Source organism: Lathyrus oleraceus, chromosome 5 (genome assembly GCF_024323335.1).
Source record: "Lathyrus oleraceus cultivar Zhongwan6 chromosome 5, CAAS_Psat_ZW6_1.0, whole genome shotgun sequence".
Lineage (NCBI taxonomy): Eukaryota > Viridiplantae > Streptophyta > Magnoliopsida > Fabales > Fabaceae > Lathyrus > Lathyrus oleraceus.
This window is the reverse complement of record NC_066583.1, coordinates 292,728-313,647: the sequence shown is the minus strand read 5'-3', so window position 1 is coordinate 313,647 and position 20,920 is coordinate 292,728.

Here is a 20,920-nt window from a genome sequence, read left to right as displayed (position 1 = left end):
CAGCTGGTTCTTGATAAACTTCACAACCACCTGCCTGGTTACATTCGCGTACGAAGCGGCTTCAACCCATTTGGTGAAGTAATCAATTGCTACGAGAATAAACCGGTGTCCGTTGGACGCTTTCGGCTCAATCATGCCGATCATGTCAATTCCCCGCATAGAGAAAGGCCATGGTGATGAAATCACATTCAGAAGTGTCGGAGGAATATGAATCTTATCCGCATAAATTTGACACTTGTGACATTTCTTCACATACTTGCAACAGTCAGACTCCATTGTCAGCCAATAGTAGCCTGCTCTCAACATCTTCTTAGCCATGGCATGTCCATTGGAATGAGTACCAAATGAACCCTCATGGACCTCAGTCATCAACAGGTTTGCTTCGTGTCTATCCATGCATCTGAGCAAAACCATATCAAAATTTCTCTTATACAGCACTTCACCACTGAGGTAGAATCTGCCTGACAACCTTCTCAAAGTTTTCCTATCTTTCACAGATGCCCCAGGCGGGTAGACCTGTTTCTGGAGGAAATTTTTGATATCAAAATACCAAGGCTTGTCATCTTTCACTTCTTCGATTGCAAATATGTGAGCTGGTCTGTCCAAGCGCATCACAGTAATATTGGGGACATCATTCCACCGTCTGACCACAATCATGGAAGCAAGCGTAGCAAGAGCATCTGCCATCCGATTATCCTCTCGAGGAATGTGATAAAACTCAACTTCTGTGAAGAATGTTGAAATTCTCCTTGCATAATCTCTATATGGGATGAGACTTGGTTGATTCGTCTCCCATTCACCCTTGATCTGATTAACAACCAGGGCCGAATCACCATACACATCAAGATACTTGATTCTCAAATCAATGCATTCTTCAAGTCCCATGATACAGGCTTCATACTCCGCCATATTATTCGTGCATTTGAAAGTTAGCCTTGCTGTAAACGGAATGTGTGAACCTTGAGGAGTAATGATCACTGCCCCAATTCCATTTCCATATTGATTAACAGCGCCATCAAACACCATCGTCCATCTGGAACCAGGTTCCGGACCTTCATCAAGTGTAGGCTCATCGCAATCTTTCATCTTCAAATACAGAATTTCCTCATCAGGGAAGTCATACTGAACAGACTGATGATCTTCGATCGGCTGGTGCGCTAAATGGTCAGCCAAGATACTACCTTTGATAGCCTTCTGAGCTCGATACTCAATATCATACTCGGACAACAACATCTGCCAACGGGCAATCCTCCCAGTTAAAGCAGGCTTCTCGAAGATATACTTAATTGGATCCATTCTGGATATCAACCAAGTTGTATGATTTATCATGTATTGGCGCAAACGCTTAGCAGCCCAAGCCAAAGCACAGCACGTCTTCTCGAGCATAGAGTACCGAGACTCACAATCAGTAAACTTCTTACTGAGGTAGTATATAGCAAATTCCTTCTTCCCCGATTCATCTTGTTGACCGAGCACACAACCCATCGAGTCTTCAAGAACTGTCAAATACATAATCAGAGGTCTTCCTTCCACAGGCGGAGACAATATCGGAGGTTCAGACAGATATTCTTTGATACTGTCGAAAGCTTTCTGGCAATCCTCGGTCCAATCATGAGACTGATCTTTCCGGAGGAGCTTGAATATCGGCGCACATGTGGCAGTCATGTGGGATATAAATCTGGAAATGTACTTCAAGCGGCCAAGAAAACCTCGGACTTGTTTCTCAGTTTTGGGTGCAGGCATCTCTTATATTGCTTTGACCTTTGCAGGATCAACCTCAATACCTCTTTCACTTACCACAAAACCCAACAATTTGCCAGAACGGACTCCAAATGTACATTTGTTCGGATTCAGGCGAAGTTTAAACTTCCTCAAACACTGAAAAAGCTTCAACAAATGCTCAATATGCTCAACTTCCATTCGGGACTTAGCAATCATATCATCAACATAGACCTCTATCTCCTTGTGCATCATATCATGAAACAAGGTAGTCATAGCTCGTTGATACGTGGCTCCGGCGTTCTTCAAACCGAAGGGCATCACTCGATAACAGAATGTTCCCCAAGGTGTGATGAATGTTGTCTTCTCCATATCCTCTGGTGCCATCTTGATTTGATTATATCCGGAAAATCCGTCCATAAACGAAAATACTTTGAATTTAGCTGTATTGTCTACCAACATGTCGATGTGTGGTAGAGGAAAATCGTCTTTCGGGCTAGCCTTATTCAAATCTCTATAATCAACGCACATACGGACTTTTCCATCCTTCTTAGGAACAGGCACAATATTGGCCACCCATTGAGGATATGTAGAAGTCACCAGAAACCCCGCATCAATTTGCTTCTGAACTTCCTCTTTGATCTTCACTGCCATATCTGGATGAGTTCTTCTGAGCTTCTGCTTCACAGGCACGCACTCAGGCTTCAAAGGCAGGAAATGTTGCACAATATCTGTATCTAAACCCGGCATGTCTTCATAGGACCAAGCAAAGATATCTGAATATTCTCGTAGCAAACTGATCAAATCTTCCTTGACAGTCCCTTCAAGAAGTGCCCCAATCTTCACCAGACGAACACAATCCTCAGACCCCAAGTTGACTGTTTCCAAGTCTTCGAGATGCGGCTGAATGATCTTCTCTTCGTGCTCAAGGAGACGGATAATCTCATCAGGAATCCCCTCAACGTCATCTTCCTCTGCCTCAAATACAGGGAATTCAAAATTGGGAGATGGCGTTGGATCATTATGTTCAATGGATTTTAGGATCAACCTGCATAATGATTTTGGTTAATGAAAAACTTTAGAATTTAAACAAGCAAACCATTATGCAGATGAAGAGGTTGCTTTTATTCTTGTTTTTATGGGTTTTTTGTGATCACTGATTTCATGCAAAAGCAAAAAAAGTGAAAACAAAGGAAAAACAAATGTTTAACAATGCATTAATTGAATGAAAACATCATTGTATATATGCTTTGCCAACAATGTCATCACTTCTCCTTTTGGCATGGGAGAAGGGTTTCAAACAAAGTGAACAATTACTCTGATCTATGGATGACCGTAGGAACATCTACAGCGACCCAATTGTGGCAGACACCACCAGGAATAACGAAGTTGTTCACGTCTTCTGCATCCTCTTCCAAGATAGCAGCAGCTTCCTCCTCAGGTTGATCAGTATGGATGAATCCTCCACTTGTGAACAAACCTTGCTCATTACATGCCCCAGAACAGTAGCCAATGCCAGCCCGGGATCTATTGTCTTCAAGCTCGATCACCTTCCCCAAACCAGCAACTGCGCCACATTCAATGGCCAGCTTCGCATCACGGTAGGAGGTGAATGAAGGAGACTTCTTCTCGATTGGTTCATCAATAGATAAAGCTTGGAATGGCGTTCCAACTTCATCTTCAGCGTCAATGTATGAAAAAGAAGACAAATGGCTAACCAGGAGAGCCTTTTCTCCCCCTACCACAACCAGTTTCTTATTTTTGACAAATTTCAACTTCTGGTGTAGGGTGGATGTCACGGCGCCAGCCTCGTGAATCCATGGTCTGCCTAAGAGACAGCTATAAGATGGGTGGATATCCATTACCTGGAAGGTAACTTGGAAGTCACTTGGTCCGATTTTGATAGGGAGATCAACTTCCCCAATCACGGTCTTACGCGACCCATCAAATGCCTTCACAACAACCCCACTCTGCCTCATAGGAGGACCTTGATATGACAATCTGGAGAGTGTGGTTTTTGGCAATACATTTAAAGAAGATCCAGTGTCCACCAGCACATTGGACATTGCATCAGATTTGCAATTCATGGAGATATGTAAAGCCATGTTGTGGTCTCTTCCCTCCTCAGGGAGATCAGCATCACAAAAGCTCAAAGTGTTGCAAGCGGTGATGTTTGCAACAATACTATCAAATTGCTCAATGGTGACGTCGTGATCAACATACGCCAGATCCAAGACTTTCTGCAGAGCCTCCCTATGGGGTTCCGAATTCAGCAGCAGAGAAAGAATGGAAATCTTGGATGGCGTTTGTAGAAGCTGGTCTACAACGTTGTACTCACTCTTTCTGATGAGCCTCAGCATCTCATCAGATTCTTCATCTACAATGCCACTCAGGCCAACTGAAGAAAGGGGAGTTTTTTGTACAGAGGAGGATGGTTTGGCAACATCACGTGCCTGATTCTGAATATTAACAGCGGTCCCAACCGGACGCTCAACAGTATCAGAAGCAACAGCCTTAGGAGGCGCAGAAAACACACGACCACTTCGGGTCAACCCACTTACATCAGCGACGTTGGTCACGGAAGTTGAAGGTAAAGGCACTTCTACCCCATCTTGCACAGCGACAGGATTGTATCTGAATGGTACGGCTCTGTCTGAAGAGTAAGGCACAGGGCCTGCAGGTTTAATGACCAAAGAAGGGGAAGCCTTCGGCTTGCTGCTATCATAGCGGATAACAACAGGCTCAGGTAATTTGAACATTGGTGAAATCACATTCACCTCAGGCTCGTCTTCATCAACATTGCGATTCTGCAGAATCTCAATGGTTCCTTCGTCTAATAGCTCTTGCAACTCTTGGCGGACCTGATTGCAACCCAAGCAGTTAACCGAGCAGACGCGGCACTTGTCGTGGTTATGCTCTAAGTAGCTGTACTGACACAGAAAACGATGTAATTCAACCAACGACTGCCTAATGTGGCTTACATATCTGACCTTGTACTTCCCAAGGCATTCCTGAACCATATTAACTGACTTCCCATGCGCAGGCAATGGGTTCTTGGTGACATTCGGGCCTGAATCTTCAAAACTCAAGATTCCACATCTCATAAGGTCTTGAACCTTAGTCTTGAGTGGGTAGCAATTCTCAATGTTATGACCCGGAGCACCGGAATGGTAAACGCAATGTTGATCTGGTTTATACCACCATTGTGGATTTGCAGGAATGGCAGGAGGATCCCTGGGAGAAACCAATTTCCTTTCCAACAAGGAAGGATAAAGCTCTGCATATGACATAGGAATTGGATCGAAGCTGATCTTCTTCCTATCATAACTCAAGTTAGCTTGATTGGTTGTACTGCCACGAGGCTGGTAAGCCTGTTGCTGTGGACGATGTTGTTGCTGATACTGAGGCTGTTGATATTGCTGAGCATTGTCTTTAAAGACAGGTGCTATATGAGCCACCTGGTGCTGATGACCGGCACGACGTGCAGGCTTCCCCTGAACAGAGGGTCTTCTGTGCTTGGGATGGGATTGCACAGCATGTGCTTCCCCATCCTTCCTCTTAAACGCCCCATATCATTTAGAAGAAGAGCTCTCATCTTTCGCCAATCGTCCTTCACGGACACCTTCTTCAAGACGCATCCCCATGTTCACCATCTCGGTGAAATCAGAGGGAGCGCTTGCTACCATCCGCTCATAATAGAATGAGCCAAGAGTCTTCAAAAAGATCTTGGTCATTTCTTTCTCCTCCAGCGGTGGAGTAATCTGAGCTGCCAGCTCTCGCCACCTCTGGGCGTACTCCTTGAAAGTTTCCTTGTCCTTCTGCGACATGGACCTGAGTTGATCTCGGTCAGGCGCCATATCGACGTTATACTTATACTGCTTGACAAAGGCTTCGCCAAGGTCGTTGAAGGATCTGATATTGGCACTGTCTAAGCTCATGTACCATCTGAGCGCAACACCGGACAGACTGTCTTGGAAATAATGAATCAGAAGTTGATCATTATCAGTCTGGGTAGACATCTTCCTGGCGTACATGACCAGGTGAGCGAGTGGACAGGTGTTCCCTTTATACTTTTCAAAGTCAGGTACTTTGAATTTAATCGGTATCTTCACACCGGGAACAAGGCACAACTCAGCAGCAGACTTGCCGAACAAATCTTTACCTCGAAGAGTCTTCAATTCCTTTCTCAGCTCAAGGAATTGGTCGTTCATGGCGTCCATCTTTTCATAAACGTCCGGGCCCTCAGACGGCTCGGAGTGATAGATGGTGTCGTCTACCCTTGGCATGGTATGCACGACAGGAGGAGCAGCAACAGGGACCGGGCTAGATGCCGGCATATGAGCAAAAGTTGGAGCAGGCCGATCAGGCATAAAACCTGGAGGCATTCCCCAAGGGAACCCGGCTGGCATAGCATTGGGCACCTGATGAGCACTGACTGGCACGGTCGAAGCGACGACCTCTGAGATGACCGTCCTCTGGGCAGGCGTTGCAGGCGGTTGAGCAGGTTGATTTTGAGCAGCGAGGAGTTGCTCCATCAAAGCGCCAAGTCTGGCGACCTCTTCTTTCAGTTCTTTGTTCTCTTGTTCTAGCTGCTCCATAACTCTCGCAGAATTGACTCGAGTATAATACCGGTGAGTCAGCTTGTCTTCAAAATAAATGAAGAACACAGAGTTAGGACAAGAAGACCAGAAACAAAGGGTACCTGCTTATGCAAAAATGATGCATGAAATGCTTGTGCAGATGCTTTGTTTATTTTCAAGGAACCCTTAGGGTATTATTTGCAATATTTTGAATAGTTAAAGCATTTTAATTTCTCACGGGAAATATCTCATTCAATATATCGAGACAAAGAAGTACAGCATTTTTTATCATTATAAAGAGAAAAGGGAAATAAACATCCTATGGATCCCTAGAAGCTCGGGATGCTGGAAAACGAGAAGTACACAGCTTCTTGATCTCTCTCTCATAGGCCGCTTCCATATCTGCTTTCTCCTTTGCAAGTCGATCATACCTCCTCTTCCAGAATTTGGAAGACTGAGGAAGCAGAGAGGTCCAAGTGTCGTTCGGATCGTCGATCACTCGATGCTCGAGGAACTCAATCATAGCGTCCTTCTCCTTAAGCTGTTGACGCAATTCTTCTCTTTCACGGATCCAAGCACGTGAAAGGTCTTCTTCTCTCAACTCCTCTACACGTTGGGTAGGGAGGGTTGAAGGCCCAGCCACATCCAACGGTGTAGGTCTCGGGTGATCATATGGCATCAAGTACACGGCAGCTCTCTGTCTGACCCAAGAGGTGTATGGCTCCAAAGCAATGCAGTTCTTTGGACCCAACTCGTTCCTACTCTTCTTGTAAATACTGCGCCAAGCACGGACAAATCTGGCTTTCAGGCCTTGGGGATCTTTACCCTCCTGGAAGAACACACCTTCTAACAGAATGTTATGAGGTTTATCCTTCAGGGGGAACCCAAGCTGACGTCGTGCGAGAATAGGATTGTAGCTGATCCCACCACATGTGCCAAGAAGAGGCACATTAGGGAATTCACCACAATAGTCAATGATCTGGACGGTATCATACACGCGATCATACCAAGTGATATCATCATTGGTGAGAGACATAAGTCTCTGAGACCACCGTAGACATCCCTTGTTCTCCTTGAAAGCAACTGTCTGCGGCAAGTGCGAAATAAACCACTTGTACAGCAGGGGTAGACAGCAGACAATAACTCCTCCACCCTTTGCGTTCCTCAGATGCAAAGAGACATAGGCATCGCCCAACAAAGTCGGAACGGGATTAAGAACTGAGAAGATCCTAATGGCGTTCATGTCCACGAACTTGTCGAAGTTGGGAAACAACACCAATCCATAGATGAGCATCACAAATAAAGCCTCAAAGGCATCCTCACTCATGGCCTTCCCATAAAAGGTAGCTTGAGCAATGAGGAACTCGGAAGGAAAACCCTGAATTCCGCCTTTGGTAGTCAGATTAGCCCTAATCAAATCTTCATCTATGTGCAACAAGTTGGCAATCTCTCGAGCAGTCGGAATACTCTCTAGGCCACTGAACGGCACTTGATCCAGAATCGGGATCCCAATAAGGTGAGAATACTCCTCCAAGGTAGGCAGCAACTGGAAATCCGGGAAAGAGAAGCAGTGATACAGCGGATCATAAAACTGAGCCAGAGTACTCATCAGCCCTTCATCAACCTGAGTAGTCAGCAGAGGTAGAAGCTTCCCATATCGAGCTTTGAAACCCAAGGGATCTAATACATAAGATGTCAGATTCCTTAACTCTTTTACATCGGGCTGTCTAAAGCTGTACTTCTTTGTATGCCTTTTTGGTCTTTCCATGTCTGAAAATTTTGCAAATAAACCCTTTTAAGTTCCTTGAAAATTTTCTTTTTTTTTTTTTTGATGACATGAAGTGCAGATGAATGCATGAATGCATGAATGCAACAATCACACTTAAGGATCAAACGAGTCACACCAAACAAAGGTCATGGGAAAGCTCATTGTATCCCTAATATCAATCATCCATTTTGGTGGATTTAGGTTTTCACCTTATCGACACCCAAGTTCCATTGATATTAACGGTACATGAACCGGCTCGAACATCCTTAATATCAACCATCCGTTTTGGGGGATTTAGGTTTTATACCTGATCAACGCCCAGGTTCCATTGATATTAAGGTTGTCTGAACGACTCAACCATGAATCACGGGTTTGTTGAGAGTCACGAGCATGGAGTCTCGGTTAAGAACCACCCAAAGGGAGGGTACTAGGGTTTAAACCTGCCAGACATGTTCTACCAGAGGTTCCCATAATCATCGTTCCATCTTTCGAATATTATCGGAGGAACGAATACTCGTATTCCAAAAATATTCTCAAGAGAAACTCTTATGAGTGTAGTATCGCGTAACAATCGCATCAGAACTTACATCTGAACGACCTCCGCACTACGTCCTAAGAAAAATAGGCCAAGATGGGTTTGGTAAACTACGGTCCTTGGCTTCTGCGGCACATGATTGAAAGAATAATGCCTAACCACAAATAACTTGTGTGACATTATTAATCCAACATGACCTCCACCAAGTGAATGGACTCGCAAGTCAACTGGCTAAGGAATACTCCACACCAGTCAACAAGACTATGCCATTCTCCTATCCTAGAGTGCACTCGAGTTCGGGTACAGAACTCATCTCACAGAGATCACCAAAGCAAACAGCAATTGTATATCAAGCAATTCAAACATTACAATCAATACAGTTATCCCAAATTGTACAAAAAATATGTCATATAACAAATAATAATATATCACACAAAAAGGGTGAAAAGTAGGCAATACCACCAAGGATTATTTTCCCCAGCAGAGTCGCCACTTTTCTGTAGCGGTGTATTCGTCGCTATATGATTTATTGATTAAATCAAAAGCAAAGCATACAATGAATCGAGTCGCCACCGCACTTTTATTTATCCAAAGGATTGGCTAAAAAGCGAACAAAAGCCTAAGAAGTTTTACACATAGGAAACTAATGAAAAGATCAGAGAGTCTGGGTAAGGGGTAAATTACGCAATGGGAAGGTGTTAGGCACCCAATGCGTCCTAGGTACTCCTAGGGAGCCCTTTTCACACTTGTTGTACTAAATTGTTATTTGTTTTGAAATATTTATTGTGCAAACATGAATGGGATGATGAGAAAAGAATATACAATTTTTATTGTTTTTGTGTTCGAACGGATGAACCCGTTGCCTACGTACCTTCCATGAAAGGTAAGTGTAACACCTCAAAATTTGCCCTCCTCTCTTGGGACTAGTTTAACATATTGCATTGCATTTCTTAGGTCATTAGGCATTTCATATTTGCATATCATATGGCAACATTGAGCAAGTCATCCTCCTAAGTCTTGATCAGAAGATAAAGAGGTTAAGATGCAAGCTAGGGTTTCATTGAACTGATCACTAATCATCTGAGGGTTGGTGATTCAAATCAGGGTTTCATGGTTCCTCAAAGGGGGTTGAGCTTGATCTTGGTTGAAATGGTAAATCATCATCATCATGGTCTTGTCATCACCAAGGGATTCCTTATGCTTGATCACATGCCTTGAGATTAGGGTTTTGACCACTGGTCAACCCTAATCATCTGCATTGTGCCAATCAGGACTTGGCAAGGAGATGGGGTTTTCAATGGATATGGGGATCATCATATGGTTATATTGAGCTTATGCAAGCTAGGGTTTCATCATTGAGCCATTTCATCAAGAGTTTGAAGCTCAAGTTCATCAGTCAAGCTGAAATTCATCTATCAGTCAGAAAAGTCAATTGTGGTCAACTGTGCCTGAATTCATAGATTTGGAGGTGGGAGAGGGTTAGATACACTTCATTCATGTCCAAACAAGTTTCATTTGACATTTCAAACATCAAGAATGAAGAAAATAAAGTCAGATGGAAACTTTCCAAAAATAGAAAGTGGCTTGTAATAGAAAATTGCCAAAAATGGAAAGTTTTTCACCTCAAAATTACGTGTCCAAAAATGCTTCAAATTAAATTTTGTCCAACATGAAAGTTGAAGATCTTGCTCTCACCTTTCCAAAAAGTCCAAGAACATGAATTTCTCATTTGTGGTTGGCAAGTTATGGATTGATCATTGTCCAAAAAAGTTGATTTTCAAAGTGGCATAACTTTTGATTCACAAGGCCAAATTGAGTGAGGATTCTTTGAGCAAACTCCATTTGACATGTACTATCATGATCCATCATTACATTTCATGAAAATTCATCACATAAAAAGTCCATTTTTCAAGTGAACTTAATTTTAAAAAGTGGAGGGAAAAAGTGATTTTGCAAAATATTCATTGTTTTCACATAATTCCAATTGCACTAGCTCACATATGCTATTTGTAACTTGCTCAAACCAGAAAATTCCACTGTTACATTGGTTTTACATGAGTGAGGGTGAATTACCAATTGTCCATTTAGCATAAAAGTGCATTTTCACTAATCCATTTCATTAGCACTAATCATGTTTACTAACATCATTAACATAGCATATATAAACATAATTCTAACTGTTTTTTGATAATCATAACAGAATTCAGATCTAGATCTAGAAATCACAAAAACCTCTTCACTTTCTCTCTCACTTTTTTTCCAAATTTCTTCAAAAACTTTGCATTGATCTTCATCCATTCATCATCTATATGCATTATTGAAGCTAATTGAAGCAAGATTTCATCATTTCCAAGCCAAATTTTGGACTGTTAAAGTGAGGTGCAACAATGGCAATTCAAGATTTCATCAAGATCGTGCGTAATTGAGCAACAAGACTTGTTCCATTCATTTCTACAAGCATCATAGAAGTTCTGTTTCCACATTTCAAGGCCTAGAACGCGCGATTTAGCAACTGTCCTCAAATTAAGGTGAGTTTTCGACTTCAATGATTCTTGAAATTGATTGATGCTTTGGATAGATCTTGTTTAGTAGAGAATTCTGCACTTTGAACCACTAAATTTGGTTGAGAAACGAGGAAGTTATGATGATTTGAAGTTTCATGCATGTTTATGTTTGCTATCGATTTTTTTTAAATCATGAGGAATTAGGCTAAATTAATTTGAGATTGTGAATGTACGCGGAAAGACCTTTCCGTTGATATAAAGTTTGTCCAATTTGGTGAACATTTGTTCTTGAGCCTATGAATGTATGAATGTCATGAAGAACTTGAAAATTTTCAGAAAAACATGTGTTAGATCCAATTTCGCGCGCACTGTTCATGCTGATGATGTTTAAGCGCGCTAGGCTTTAAAAAGTACCGCTGTTCGGTCCTGCTGTAGCGCGGCCTCCTTGGCCTAGCAGTTAGTGGGGAGGCCTGTGACCGCTACGCACACGGTTCGAATCTGCTGTACAGCGGTTTCAATTTTGCCTTGCTATTTTATTTTCCTTAGGCTTCATGATTCTACATACTTATTTCATTCTTTTTTATTTTTTTTCTCAACAATCAAAAATCCATATCTAATTCATTTTTACTCCAAATTTGATGAGACTTTTTGCATTATTCTCCTTGTGATGTGTAGTTTTTTTATGGTGATTTTTAATATTTTTGTGCACGTGTGGAAAAATAAATTGCCTAGGGTTTGATTGAATGTGTTCATTTTGTATATGCTTTGCCATTTTACTCATAAAATGATGATGCTTCCATAGAAATGCTTGAAATTTTGTGTGCATGTTCTGGACTCTTTGCGGGTGATTTTGATATGTGGTTTGCAATTTTTGGATCCCTGGTTGATGAGATATGATTTTTTGATTGGAGGTGTGACAATTTGTGTCACACCATGCTTAGTGCAATTTCATGATTTTATTTGATGTGCTTAGGGACATTGGATTGAGTTGAATTTTTGCATGATTGAGCATATGGATATTGAGAACACATGGGAATTTTTCTGGATTTATTGATGGCATTTCCTATTTGATTGGGATTTTATCTCCTGTTTGGTCATTTGTTGATTTTTTGTGACACATGTTTGTATTTGCTTTGTGAAAGTCTGGTCATTAATTGGATGAGTGTGAAATTTGACATGTGAATTCTAGACACATAATAGGTCATTTTGGCTTTGATCCCATTCATTTATCATATGTTGTCACTGTTTTATGATTGATGGAAGTTGATGATTGTTTTGATGCCTTGTGTTGGCTTGCTTGAGCTTGTCTGAACTTTATGAATTTAATTTCCATACTTCCTCTGGTCCAAATAGCATGAAATTCGATATGCTACTCATTGAATGTGTTCTATTTAAAATGGATTTTTTGTGGAATTTATTGAGCTGTTTTGATATTGATTTGATTGTGATCATTCTGTTTGCTCTAATATGTTTCCAAAGTGCATAGTTTGGCATGTTTTGTATATGAAATGGATTTGGTGCATAGTTTTGGTGTGAGACCAATTGAATTCTCTTCTGGAGTGATAAATCTTGTGTTTGATTAATTTTTACTTGCTGTTTTGAATTTTTCACCTCCTTTGGACCCTAGGCTTGTCCTAGTGGTCTTGTTTCTCAGTTTTGAATTGTGTTTCAGGTTGAAGAAGCAAATGCTTTGAAGAGTTTAATTCAAGTTGATTGAGTTTGGTTTATTTGATTGTGATGAACTAACTTGGTTTATTTTGTAGGATGCTAACTCATTTCATTTGAGTTTGTGCTTGGCACACATGGTTGATTGTGTTGTTTGTTGGTTCTTAACTTGTCTGTTTTGACTGTGTGATTGGTATACTGACTGTACTTGATTGATTTCAGGTACCATAGTCGCTTTAGTTCTTTAAGAACTTGTTGTGCTGCTGCTTGGTTGTATAAACCAATTGAGGTAGACTCTCTTGTCTCCATGTAGTCTGGAAGACCTGGCCTGTTACTTGGCCAGGCAACTGTCTGAAGTCCTCCTTAAGAGGCGATGTTTGTGATTGTTTAACTTTGTCCCCAAGCAGGTAAAGACCTCTATGAGGCAATTGGCGGAACCCAAGGGATGTGCAATCCATCCCCCGCTATTCTGTTGAGTCGTTCCTCTGCTCACACCACTGTGTTGATGCATTGGGACATTAACCCAAGATCTTGTACAGTGTACAGTCGAGTCAGAGTCTTGAGTGTAGAAGGGTTCCCCCATTCTGGACCCACGCTCCTTTGTCTGAAGCTCTCCCTGGCCAGGGATAAGAGCTGTGAAGTCTCATCTTCACTCACCTTTCATCTGCTTCACCCTGACTCTCAATGTCAGGGTTAAGAGCGAACACTACCCTGTACAGTTGACTTGCCTTGGCAGTCTAACCCCTTTGTTTGAGCCTCACTTGATTGGATATAGTGTGTGCTATGTGAATGTTTGCTTTATTTTGATTGAGCATGTGTGTTTGCTTTTCCTGGTTAGGATTAGCTTGTTGTGGTGCAAGTAGATAGAAACCATAACATAGGGCAATGATGCATGATAACACCTAGGCTCGAGTACAGCTCCCTAGTAGTGTGTCTCCCTTTGTATCTGGTTAGAATTTCTTTCCCGTTCAGGGGAACTACGTCGCCCTGATCCTCATACCAGATGAGGTACGTAGGCAGGAGACCGTGCGAGGTCTCTCCGGGCACTTTTTTTTCTTTTTGTGTGTGTTTGTTTGTTTCCCTCTTGTGTGTCAGGATATGGATGTAAGCCCAGCGATTGGCTGTCCGTATCCTGATTGTGTTTGTTTGGTTCGGAAGCCGATGTAAGTCCAGCGATTGGCATTCGGGTTCCAAGTTTGCCTGAGTTTGTGTGTGTCTTGTTTGGCGTGCGTGAGCCGAACTACGGCATCTCTGATTCTCGTTCCAGACGAGATACGTAGGCATAGGACGCGATGTCCTAGCGAGCCCTCTTCCTCTTAACCCCACCTGTGTTGTCTTCGGTGAGTGTGTGTGTGATGTTTGTTTAGCAACCTTTTCTTTCTTTAGAGCGTGGATCCCGTCGAGTACGACGGACGTGAGGGGTGCTAATACCTTCCCCTTGCGTAACCGACTCCCGATCCCATTCTCTTTGGTCGCGAGACCATGCTTTTTTCCAGGTTTACTCTGAGTGTTTCCTTTCCCTCTTTTGGGATAAATAACGCACGGTGGCGGCTCTGTTTGTTTTTTGTTTTAGCCCGCCGGTTGTTTTTCGCGGATGCGACCGCTGGCGACTCCACTGGGGACTTACTAGATGTTGACCTGTGCTGGTCCATCTTCCCTAAGCGAGTCTCTCCTAGCGTTCTAGGATAGTTTAGGTTGCTTGCGCTCTATTTATTGCATTTATTATTCTGACTGTGTATATATTTGCATAAATGTTTGCATGCATCATACTATCATTCTGCTATCCTCTGTGCAGGTGGTTCCTTTGTTTGGGGTGGGTGTTCTGAGTGGGGCTAAAACCCAGGCCCGAGTATACACCTAGGATTAGTGTGGTCTCATGTTGCCTCCTTCATGTTAGGTCAACATGTGCTTGGCAATGTGATGTACCACAAGCCGGACGAGGTTCATTTGATAGTGCTCTTCCTTTGCGGGGTACTCCACTCTGGTTGAGTCACTTCATCTGAACTATTGACTCTGGTGACCGATCATTTCCCGGATCTTTGGTTTAGACGATCTCAGGAGAGCTACAATGGCACACCCGAAAGGGCAAACCCATTGAGTATCTCTGCCCGATTGTCGAGACTATTATCCGCCTTAGGATGACCTGATTAGAATTTACCTGTGAGGGGAGGGTGATTCTTACAGATGCATGTTCTGATGGTGACTTTGGTGGTGACTAATGGTTCAGCTGTTGATCAGAGTCCTATTTATAAGTCGGATTTATGGCCATTTACTTCTGAGACGCCGGAGTGCTGTCCGAGCTATTTATCAGTGGGGATCCGTTTATTTCAGGATTCCCCGGGCCGATTCAGAGATGGTTATGGGTATCTGCTCAGAGTTTTGTCTGGTGATGATGATGATGTATCTTCCGTTTATTTCGGAACCCTTGAGTTGGATTTGTGGTTACATGTTCCTTCATATGGTTGTGATCAGTTCAGAGATCAGGGCTGTGACTCAGTGCAACCGATGTTCAGATGACTTGGAGGACGGCTATGCATTGCATTCATTCATCAGCATCATTCTCATTTTGCATTCATCGGCATCTAACTCACGTCTATCCATACTCAGGGTACATTCTCGATTGAGATTCGGGTTGAGAGACATCCTGATGTCAGAATGTTATTGTCGAAATATTATCCGTCTCGATGAAACCAGAATCAAAGGACGGAATCTTCCTCATATGGATAGACGTTGCATTCATGCATATTAACCTGTTTGCTGTTTTGCAGGTATCAGTTCTAACGTGCGTGATTGTTTCAAGAATCATTGCTCGTGCTCGTAGAGTTGTACCTTTGCACTCAACACGCCCTCACCGATACTTTACCAGACGCAATACTCCAAGACTGATGGATCTCCCAAATACAGACGTGCTCGAGCTGAAAGATAAGATGACCGAGCTGATCAACATCATGCAAGGTTTTGCAGTTGGTCAGAAGGCTCTGGCTGACAAAGTTGAGAAGCTCGAGCGGGCTTCAGCGGCAAACAGTGGTGTGAACCTGGATGGTGTCTCCAACCAGGGGCTGGGTGGTTCTAGAGATGGTGGCAAAAGAGCAACTGTGGGTATGGTAAATAATAATGCTGGTGGGTTTGGCGCTGCCACAGGTGGTCAACCTGGTCAGAATGTGAAGGACAGTCTGTTCCCGCCTTTCTTCGGGGTGGAAGATGATAGAGAGGAAGACAGAGAAGCGGATCAGTTCTCCATGCACAACGAACCTTTCGGTCAATATGGTGCCCAACCACAGAACAAGGAGATCCAACTGCTGGCAGAAAAGATCAGAGCTCTTGAAAGCTATGCCACTCCTGGGGTGGTCAACATGTCAAATATGGGGCTAGTTGAGGGGGTTGTGATCCCACAGAAGTTCAAGGCGCCCGCATTTGATAAGTATAATGGGAGTTCCTGCCCAGAGACTCACCTTCAAGCCTTTGTCCGCAAGATCTCTGCATACACAACAGATCAGAAGCTCTGGATGTACTTCTTCCAAGACAGTCTGTCTGGAGGATCCTTGGAGTGGTACACCAAGCTTAAGTCGTCTGATATCAAGAGCTGGCAGGATCTTGGTGACGCTTTCTTTAAACAGTATCAGTTCAATGCTGATATGGCTCTGAGTCGTACCCAGCTACAGGGTATGTCTCAGAAGAATAACGAGGGGTTTAAAGAATATGCTCAGAGGTGGAGGGAATTGGCTGCCAGAGTGCAACCTCCGCTGGTGGATCGAGAGATGTCTGATCTCTTCATGGGTACCCTGCAGGGGGTTTTTGCTGAAAGAATGGTGGGTTGTCCCGTCACTAACTTTGCTGACATTGTGGTGGCTGGGGAGAGAATTGAAAGTTGGCTGAGAATGGGGAAGATCCAGGGTGGTAATGCTTCGTCATCAGGATCGAAGAAGCCCTTCGGAAATGGCCAAAGGAAGAATGAGGGAGAATCAAGTGCTGTGTATGCCCAGAGAGGACACGGTAGGGATCGTTACTACCAGCACACTGCTGCGGTAACCACCCCTGCTGGTAATAAGTCAGTACGACAGCAACGTCAGCCACCTCAACAGAGAGCCGGGTATCAAGTGAGAGGAAAAGGGATTGATCGCCATTTTGACAGGCCACCCGTGACATATGTTGTTCTGTTCAAGAAGTTGATGGATCTTGGGTTGGTTCAGCCGAGGACGATGGTTCCGTTAAGATCAGACCAGAGGCCGCCCAATTATGATGAGAACGCCCAGTGTGAATTCCATTCTGGCAGACCAGGGCATAACATTGAGGGCTGTAGAGCATTCAAGCACGTTGTCCAGGATCTGGTAGACTCCAAGGCCATCAATTTTGCACCATCACCAAATGTTAATGGCAATCCCATGCCGGCGCATGGTCAGGCAATGGTGGGTGCAATTGCTGAAGATTCGGATCACGCCTGTGCGGTGGGTGAAGAAACCGACAGTGACCGCGAGTTTGATGGTTGGATAAAGCCGTGCGCACCAGGGATGGAGATCCAGAACTGGAAGGCCTAAAAAAGATCATCACTGTCATTCTACTAGAAGAGTAATTTTTCTGTTTTGATTTTATATGCATGAAAGCCATACGTGTTGCCCGACACGTAAGGGTTCATTGTAAGGGCCACCTCATGTTTCATTTTGCAACATTTTGCATCATAAATAAATGGATGTTTTTCAATTAAAAGCGGTGCTCCCTGTTTTTCATTTTTTTTTGCAGTTTTAAAAATAAAAATGGCAATGTTTGTTTTCATTTTTCCCATTTTTGATTTGTCTCGTTCCGACTTCAAAAAATAATTCTTCGGATCTCATTGATAACAATTCGGTTACACCTCATATGACTTCGACAATCCGATCTATCATGCCGAAGAAGAAGGCGAAGAAGATTGTGATCTGCTGGAAGATTAGCCAGGTTGTTGAAACAAGAGGAGAAGGTGATTCAGCCGCTCGAGGGGCGATGCGAGATTGTTATTCCAAGCACTGCCGAGGTCAGAAAGGAAACGAAAATTGGGGCCGCTTCAGAGGCGAGTAGAGAGCAGAATGGTAACCCTGTGGAAAGAGCATGTGGATATCTTCGCCTGCTCATGTCAGGATATGCCAGGATCGGAAACCGGTGTCGTTGTGCACAAGCTACCATAGAGAGAAGACTGTCCTCTAGAGAAGCAGAACGCTGGTGCTACTTATCAGAGAGCCATGGTGACTTTGTTTCATGAGATGATTCATCCTGAAATCGAATGCTATGATGATGACATGATAGCAAAGTCTCAAACAGAAGAGGGGCATTTGGTGGATCTGGCCAAGCTGAGTGGACCATTTGAGACAATTCAAACTGAGGTTGAATTCAGATAAGTGCACTATCAGAGTGCGGTCCGGTAAGACGCTGGGGTTCATTGTAAGAGAGGAATCGAGGTTGATCCTGCTTAAAAAAAAAAAAAAAAAAAAAAACAAAGAAAAGAAAAGAAGAAAGAAAAAGCAATAAGAGACATGCCTGAACCGAGAACAAAAAAAAGGGGTTCATGGTCTATTAGGTAGATTGAACTACATGTCACGGTTCATATCTCATCTAACAGCCACGTGTGAACCGATTTTCAAACTGTTAAAAAAAGATCAAACGGTCAGGTGAAATAATGATTGCCAAGGGGCATTGAAAAATAAAAGAATGAGTTGCAGGAGCCTCCGATTCTGTTGCCTCCCTATGGAGAGACTGTTAATCTGGTACTTGACAGCCCTCGAGGGGTCTATGAGGTGCGTACTGGGGCAGCATGACGAGTCTTGTCGAAAAGAGCATGCAATTTACCTTAGCAAAAAGTTTACCGACTGTGAAACAATACATTCACTGTTCGAGAAAACTTGTTGTACTTTGGCTTAGGCTGCTCGCCGACTGAGACAGTGTATGCTGGTTCATACCACTTTGTGGATTCCAAGATGGATCTGACCAAGTACATATCTGAAAAGCCAGCAATGACCGGACGGGTTGCAAGAGGGAAAATGATTTTGACTGATATGATATCCAGTATATCCCTCAGAAAGCAATCGAGGGGAGTGTATTGTCTGATTACATCGCCCGACAACCTATTGAGGATTATCAACCGAGGAAGTTTGAGTTCCCTGATGAGGACATCTCGAGGTGCTCAAATCGAAAGATTGTGAGGGACCGATCCCGGAGGAGGGGCCTGACCCTGAATCCGAACGGATTCTGATGTCTGATGGGGCCATTAACATGAATGGAAGCGGAGTTTACCGAATGCACCGACGGTGTGATTGAGTACGAAGCTTGTATACTGGGTATCGATCTCCGGTGCGTGTGCCTACTAGGGCAAAGCCTTTCCAGCAGTGTATGGGATGGAAGTCGTGCTACCGGTTGAGGTTCAAATTGCCTCTTTGAGAGTCCTGATGGACGTGAAGTTGCAAGAGGCGGAATGGGTAAGGATCCGGTACGAAGAGTTGAGCCTGATTGAAGAAAAGAGGCTGGCAGCCATCTGTCATGGGCAGTTATACCAGCAACGGATGAAGCATGCTTTTGACAGAAAGGTGCGACCTCGGGTATATCATGTGGGTGATATGGTGCTGAAAAGGATCCTTCCTCCTCAAAATGATCAAAGGGGCAAATGGACACCCAATTACGAAGGTCCATTCGTGGTCAAGAAGGTTTTCTCTGGCGGAGCCTTGTTGTTAACGACCATGGATGGCGAAGATTGTCCATCCCCTGTGAATGCGGACGCAGTTAAAAAATACTTCGTATAAAGAGACCCGCTGGACGAAAAGAAGAAAATAGTCCAGGCAAAAATGGGCAGCCCGGCGAACCGAAAAAACAGAAAGAAAGGTTCGGGCAAAAATTAGGGATAAAGAGAAAAAACTGTACACCCGGCAAGTCGAAAACCTGAAAAGGCGACTTGGGCAAAAAAGGGTATCCCGGTGGACTGAAAACCCGAAAGGGCGGTCCAGGCAAAAGAGGGATTGAAACGAACAACTGCGTCTGGCATGATCGTTTGGGCTTTGATTAAGGCATCATGGATAATACCCAGTGGGGATCAATCAGAAACGTCTTGTTCAGAAGGCAGAAAGCACGGAGAGTCTGAGGATATATGGGGTGTAACCAAGTTGGAACTCGATGAGATCACGGGTTTCACATTGCCATTAGGGTAGATTTTTCCTTTTGTGCGCAATTACCTCTTTTTAGGAATTGCTTCCTTTGTATTGCTCAATTTGAGCCACACACACTTTTCCAATCAATAAAATGCATATTCAGTCAAATAATTTTGTTTTTGTTTTTCATTACCGCTTTGATTGCAAAAACATCCAATTATTGTGATAAAGAATCTTTGCATTTTAAGACATACAGGTCCCTTCCAATGCATGTATATAAGATTGAAAGCTTGAAATCTTATTCGGAAGGTTGAGTGACCCAAGTGTTGAAATCTTGACACGCCTGGGGCACGGTTTTATCTAACGATCTCTTTTGCAGGTGCTGTTAGGTATCTTTCCCTCACTTGCAGGTTGTGATGTGGAAGCTGTTGACAAAACAAACCCCCACGGAGTCCAATCAGGGATGAATGAATAGAAGGACGAATGGCGAAAAGACGACGAGACGTACGACGATCCTGGAAATTAATCAAGAAGACTCTTCAAAGTCTGAAGATTGGAAAGTTTGTATAAATCCCAGGAGTTCGTTCTCCGTCGAGCGCGGAACAGTGGGGAATACAAGATGATGGAGCAGAAAAGGTCCAGACGAGTCTGGGAGTTCTCAAAATTGGAAAGCCGACAGTGGATAGGGACGGTGAATGCCAGGGTTCGATGAGTCAACGGATGTTCAGTACCAGAATTTCCTCATCTCCCAAGCAGAGTCGGAATGACTAACTCCCCAGCAAATTCAAGGTTTGTGACTTCCCTAGCAGGGTCAGGATGGTTATCCCAGCAGGTGTCAGATCAATGCTTCCCCAGTCGCCAGGCCTGAAGGTTGCGTTTTCCCCAGCGGAGGTATCGGTGAGGGTTTCCCAGAGCAGAGTCGGGATTGATATCCCCAGCAAGTCAAAGACTGTTGTATCCCCACAGAGCGTTGGTGGTTCCGTTCCCCAGCGAGTTCCCAAGCGGATGGGGTGCAAAGAAGGTTTTCCCAGCAAAGGTTGCCTTTT